Below are 7,506 nucleotides of genomic sequence, written 5' to 3'. Positions count from 1 at the left end.
TCCCAATCAATTAAATCAGAATTTCTGGGGAAGGGACCTGAGCATCATCATTTTTAAAGATCCCAACATGACTCCTGCATATAGCCAGGATTGAGAAACACAGTTTAAGAGGAAGAAAGGGATGTACATATTTTGATTCATTTGAAAACGGAACTCAAGACTCTTGGCTAATATCAGTCTAATTCCTTGACCAGGTTTTCTTCCCTAATTATCAGTTCTTGGCAAGTCATTTGTAAAGAGCCATCCCCAACTTATCAGAATAGAGCCAACTGTTCTTGCAGGTCTGGATCAATTAATTTTGTAGAGAAGGACTTTTGAGATGATTTTCGTAGTCAAGTTCACAATAATCCAAGGTAGACAGGAGGCAGGGTTGATTTCTTTGTGATACTCTCTACCCAGAAGAAATTTCCAATGGTTAAGAGGAACAAAACATATAAACTTATAGGAAGAAAACAGCTACTACATAAAACAAAACAAGACAAAAACAAACAAACAAAACCTTACAAAAGGGAAGCTTACAGATATTTTAACACTTATTCAAAATGTTATTCATGGAAATAGGAATGTTTTTAAAACCTCAGATTATGTTTCTGTCAAAGGGATTTAAACCACTTACTAGACTACCATCTTTTTCTTTCAAATTCATTATGTTATTCTAGAATGTTCCAGAGTCTGGGAGTTTTGACTGCCAGATCTGATCACTCTGGTGACATCTTCAGGTGCTCTGCAGCGAAAGCAGGCAGGACACCTGAAACTTTTCAATAGGTCCATTCAAAGGCAGAGGGAAGTAAAAGACAAGTACAGGTTGCTACTTTTTAGGAACAGATTTTTCCATTTACAAAGTAGTATTTGGGCTTGTTCAGGAAAAACTGCATTCACTTCTATTATGCTCATGAAGAGTTCACTTGTAGCCAGTTTCCGGAGGTGGTGGTAGTAATTAGACCAATTACACAAAGACCGCATTTTGATAATCATGTATTGTCAACAAATGACTCACAGTTTTGGTATCTGCAGCTGGTTAAGAAAATCCTGTGGAGGCACAGTCACCTTGGCTCACGCCTTCTCAGAGTAGGCAATGGAAACTGGTGGGGGTATAAAAAAGTCTTACCCCCTTTGGTCATAAAGCACCGCTATACATGCAGTCCATAAACAAATATATAATATATCAGCCCTGTTAAAATTTCACAGAGACCACATATTATATGAATCCTTTTATATGAAGTGTCCAGAAAGGCAGATCTATAGAATTAAAAAGTACACTAGTGATTGTCCAGGACTGGGAGAAATGAAGATGGAGGGCTAGGAGTAACAACTAGTGGGAACAGGGTTTATGTTGGGGTTGACGGAATGTTCTAATATGGATTGAAGTGATAGTTGCGCAACTCTGAATATTCCAAAAGCCATTGATTTGTATCCTTTAAATGGATAATTGTATAGTATGTGAATCATATCACAATGAAGTTGTTAAAAAACACTTCCCTCCTTTAAAAAAAAAATCATGGGGGTGGTGACTACAGGGGAAAAAGAAAAAAAAATCTAAAGAGACGACTTAAGGGGCCAACAATGGAAAAAAGGGGAGGAGGGAGAAACTGCTTTCAGTCTCATTCCCAGCCCAAACATCAGCCATGATAGTTCGTCTCATTCGCCTGAGCAGTTCCTTATTTGATCTTACCAAAGCCAGGTAGTAACCCACATCTCAACCAATGGGTAGAGTCTGGAACTAGTTCTGCTGGCCAGAGTCTCTAGTACCAGTTGGGCTGAGGAAAGGGGTAGGGGGAGCTATGCCTTATGCGGATCAGGCGTCATGGATGCCTTGCAGGGGTCATAGTAGAAACTCTTTCCTAAGAATCGGGATGCTTGAGACCATGAGAGGCTCCCTGAGAACTTAGCTCTTGAACTAGTGTTGCAGGGGGAAATTCTCAAGGATATAACCTCTGAGGTGGTTAACAAACATGGCTTTTAGCGGATACTCTCGGAATCAACTCCTGTGGAAAAGAGAGGAAGGAAGCAGGAGTCAGTTGAGGGAAAAGTTGAGCTGTCATGCTGGCCTGGAAATGGGCTCAGCCAGCCCCAGGAGAAGCTCTGGAACTGAGACAGCCCTCCAGAGTTGTCCCAACAACTGAGCTTAAGCCCTTCATTCCTGAAGGGATATCTGAGGGTACATCACAGCATTCATTGCACTCAACGTTTTCTAAGAGTCAGAAGAACTCCAGCAGCGGCTCATGAGATATCCTCGTTGTGTGGTGACTAAGGCAGACTACAGAAAATGGCCGTCAAGAGGAATCCATTCTTTCAGTCACAGATCATAGAGAATGAATTTGTATAGCATCATAACATATACACAATTAACATTAGCTAATATCACGAACTTATAATGATATTGACAAAATGCACAAACCAACTATCATCAAGGAAGCCACATCTGTCAATGTGGATATTTAGTAAATGCTGCCAATAATATGCATTTCAATACCATGCATTGGTCGGTTGTATTATCTCGCATGTAGTATCAGGTAAGATACACCATATCTGTAAGCCAGATTGTCACATGATAATATAAAAAAACATATAAATATGTTTAGCTTTTTCATATATATATTTAAGAATGTACTCAGTAAGATTTCCCATGTCTGTTGGACGTAGTTTTGTGAAACCCTGCTCTTATCAAAAGCTACTCCTCTTCCTAAACCTTCCATGCTGTGCTCTTACCAGGTCTTTCTGGCTGTGATTGCTCTCCCTCTAGAGAATCCTATGAAGGTTCTATGAAGAACCCTATGAAGAACTCATACTGTCTGGAGAAGGGCTTTGGAGAGACTGTGAATTCCCTAGAATTGAATGAGAAGTGTGTGTGTGTCATGGTCTATGTACATTTTTCTAGGACAAGGGTCCATAACTCCCATAAGATTCTCAAAGTGACCATTCCTTTGAGTTTATTAATCATTCCATCTTCCACGATGCTCTTTCCACTGTTTTATTATATTCACTGTGTATATTTGTGTTCCATCACATGTTAGGAACCAGATGAATTCCCATATCTCTTCTCTTCTGAAGTTCCTCCTTAAAAAAAGAAAAAAAAAACTTGCTATGGGTCATTTTTGAACAGATAACCTCTTAGCTGAAGGCTTGTATTAATATTTGGCACCTGATAGTGAATATATCCTAAGTAGGTCCATTTCTAACACATCCAAGAAGCTCCCTAGAGTGGTTGGTATGACTCCATGATGACAGCATGTTCAGGGAGTTCCTTTCTTTGCCTCAATTTCCACTTACACTCCCTGTTCTGCTCTGAAGAGAAATCCACGGGGCCTGGGACGTTATACAAGCAAAAAAAAAAAAAAAAAAAAAAAGGCATTGAATTGTCTTTTTGGTATAGTTACCATTTATGAGCACTTAAGCAAGTGTCAGGCAGTGGGCTAAGTGTTATATAAATAATTTCACTTAAACTCATATAACAAGCCTATAAGGTGGATGTTAACTGTTTTTCTCATTTTACGGAGGAGGAAACAGAGGTTGAGCAAGGTTAGAGTGCTCAAAGCCACACAGATGGTGAGTAGTGGAGGCACGTTTGACTCCTAAGCTGATTAACTCCAAGGCTCACACTCTTGACCACTAACATTGACTGTCCCGAACCATGAAGGCTACCTTTCTAACTTTGTTCACTGGAGGGGAGGAATGTATATACATTTGCATGTGTATATGTATATATGTATATGTGTGTATATTAAAAAGTTACAAAACTTAATAATTACAAAATGAATGCCATTTAACCACCACCTAGACCAAGAAATAGAACATTGTCTCTTCTTATCCCATCTTCTCATCCCAACTTCTGCCCTCTTCACTGAAGGTAACCACAATCTTGACTTTTATGATAATAGCTTTCTTGCTTTTCTTTATATTTTTACCACCTAACGATGCATACCTAAACATAATTGATTGGGTCTGCCTTTTTGAGGGGGAGGGGAGAGGTTATATGAATGAGCTCATACAATATCTCTTTTCATATCTTCAGTTTTCATTTACTCAACTTTATGTTTTCGATTGATCTAAATGCTTATAGTTGTATTTTGCTCATTTTTATTCCTGAATAGTGTTCAGTTGTGGTAATATGCCACAGTTCATTCTTTCTGTTGTCAGGAAACATTTAGATTGTTTTCATTTTGAGGCTATTTTGAATAATGCTGCTATGAACACTCTTGAACCCGAGGCCTGGGGCACATGCGCATGCATTCCTGTAGGATATAAAGCTCCAGGTGGGATTCTGAGTCATGGGGTATACATGAATTCAACGTTAGAAGAAAATACCAAACTGTTATCAAAGTGACTTACTGGGATGCCTGGGTGGTTCAGTGGGTTAAGCCTCTGCCTTTGAATCAGGTCATGATCTCAGGATCCTGGGATCGAGCCCCGCATCGGGCTCTCTGCTCAGAAGGGAGCCTGCTTCCCTCCCCCTCTCTCTGCCGGCCTCTCTGCCTACTTGTGATCTCTCTCTCTCTCTCTGTCAAATAAATAAAATCTTTTACAAAAAAAGTGACTTACTACTCTGCACTCCCACCTGCACAGTATAAGATTTCCCATTGCTCCCTATGATTATTTAAAAAACAGACTGTAACTTTGTTCCTTGTCTTCTTTGGGGAAGAATCTCAAGTCTTTTCAGCTGCCTGCCGGTCTCTCTTACACAGTCTCCCAGGGCTGCTTTGGTTATTGAACTTCCATTTTCCAGCCACATTTCCTTTTTCTACTTATATTCTGTCTTTTGGAAAAGAAAATGCTTCTGAATTCTTATCAGAAACAAATTCAGGGGAACTCACAGGAGGAACAGGGAAAAAAGACCAATAATGGAAATTTCCTAGAAAGATATTCTGTATCAGTTTAGCTATGCTACACAAAGGTCCCAGAAACAGGAATAATTGTCCTTTTTCCAGGTTATTAGAAATCCAGTCCCAAGTTTAACAAAGTGTTTCCCACAGATGCTACATTAAGATTAGTAATGAAGACTTAGCAGGTTTAGTTTGTCAGAGGATTCAGTAAGCTTCAAGGATGAAAGCTCCTGAAAGGATTTTTGTCTGATGTTCAGAACAGAGTCCATCACATAGTAGGTGTTCAATGAATATTTGTTGGTTGTTCAATGTAAGCCTCATGTGTCAAATGTCATTCCTAAATATCTCAACAAGAAACCCAGAGACTATATAAGTGTTTGAATCTGTAAGGGATGGAAACTTTTGATTGTTACTACAGTCAGCATTTCAACACCCCTGAATCAAGCACTGGGCTCACTCTCTCTTTTCTTTAGGCTACATGCACTGGACTGAGCATGTGATGAGATGAAAAGTCCCAATGATGGACTTGCCAAAGATGTAGATCAAGAGAGCTTCAGGATCTTTCAATTTTCAATTACATGTTGATATCACCAACTGTAGCTGATCTTACCTTAAGAGAGCTGCAGTATACAAATATGATATTTTGTGTTATTACTCATAATTCATTTAATATATATAGAATGTAACATCCTGGGCCAATCACTGTACGAGGTGACAGAGCATTAGCACTGAAGAAGATAGAGATGGTTTCAACATTTTGGTCTAGTGTGGACCTGGTAATTAAGCTACAGTGGAATTAGAGCCATGATGGAGAAAACAAAGTAGTGTGAGAGCATGAAATGAGGGTATAAAACACATGAGGGAAATGGGAGAAGGCGTCCTGGAGAAGGCGATATCTAAGCCGAGGCAACAAAGAGGAGTAGGAGTCCACCAACTGAGCAAGGGAGGTAAGAAAATGCAAGGCAGAAGGAAGAGCATGAGTCAAAGCCGAGAAGTAAGAGAGAACAAGAAAGTGAAAAATGACTGAAGCACAGAATATATGAGAAGATTGGGAGAGATAAGCGTAGAGCAGAGATCGGGGGCAGGATTATTGAAAACTACATCAAGAGGTCGAGAGCAGTGAGATACTAAATGAAGATTCTAAGGAGACCAGTGACAGAGTCAAATTTGGATTTAGAAGTTTGTTGTCATTATCTAAGCCTGAAAAGATGATGACCTATGCTAAGCAAATGATAGTAAGAAATGAACTGTATGTAGGAGGTGTCATTGATAGGAATTGGTGAAAAGCCCAGGATGAGGAGAGGGAGAATTCAAGAAACCTAGCTTGGCAGTTGGGTGAACGATTTACTGAGATAGGAAACATATGGAAGAGCAGTTTGGGGAACGGGGTAGAATAGCTGGGTTTTGTTTCAGTTGTGTTTGAAGTGCCGATGAATTATACAAGTGAAGTGTACAGAGCAGATAAAACTAAGGAAAATCTGTGAGTCTCATAGGCAAGCTTAGGCACTCTAGCAGCCCACTCAGTGTAGGGGCTGTGTCAAAATATTAAAGGAAACTGGTTTGGTGGATATATTTACTATCCCATCATGGGCTTACATTGATTTAATCTTCTGTCCTGGCTTCTCAGCCATGTTTGCTGAATAAGGACCTTAAAGTCAGGTGTTTATCATGATGCAGATTCCAAGTGCTGAAATCAGATCCTTTTCTTTTCAGGCAGCTCCCTGAGCTACGTTTCAGAGAGGGGACTCGAAGACGGTGGTAATGGAGGTCACATTGTCTGGGAATAACACAAACAAGGACAACTAACTTTTTAAGTGTTTGGAAAAAAGTAGTGCCTAACATCCTTTATAGCTGCCACAGACACACAGTTCCACCGACTGCCTTCTCGAACCCTAACTCATCCCAAAGACCTAGGCGTTCTCCCAGGGAAGACCCAGCCTAGACTAGAATAAAGGTAGTTTTCGTTGAAACATAAGTATTAGGCCTTTGAATTCAAACCTTACTGAGCTTTTTGAAACCCCAACCTCTTCTAGATCACCCCTTCTTTTTAGATTACTGAAGTGGTTTTCTAGTTGGACAACAAACCCCTCTGTATCTCAGCTTATATCTCAGTTGGTCGGATACTGAGCTAAAGAGAGACTTCTTTTGTTTTTAACCTAAACCTCACAATAATCCTCTGAGAGGACACTGGAGTTGAGAGAAGTTAAATAGCCTTCCCAAAGTCACAGAGCTCACATTCTTCAGCAATGCTATACTGGCTCCCATTTTCTACCTATTATCTTAACCCTGATGATGACAATAATTTCCACAGAAGTAATTAGCATGTATCAAACATTTATTATACCCCCAAAACTCCATGAGAACACTTTACATAGATTTTGGCATTTCATCCCCACAATAGTTTTACGAGCACCATTGTCTCCACTTTTAAGATGCGGATTCTGAAGCCCAGAGAAGTTATCGCCTGCTGAATGCACACAGGTGACAAGTGGCAGAACCAGGATTTGAACACAAAAGGCGGACCTCAGAATCCTCACCAGTAATCATTACACTTTGGTTGGGGTAACCTCTTAGGTCCCTCTCCCAACACCCAACCTCCTTCCTGCTGCCACCTGTTCAAAGTTTTAGTGATTTGTTTCTGTACAGGAGCCTTATCACATTATATTTGTGATGTGGGAGCCTTATC

This window comes from Mustela erminea, chromosome 5 (genome assembly GCF_009829155.1).
Source record: "Mustela erminea isolate mMusErm1 chromosome 5, mMusErm1.Pri, whole genome shotgun sequence".
Taxonomy (NCBI): Eukaryota; Metazoa; Chordata; class Mammalia; order Carnivora; family Mustelidae; genus Mustela; species Mustela erminea.
Note: the sequence above shows the minus strand (reverse complement) of the source record.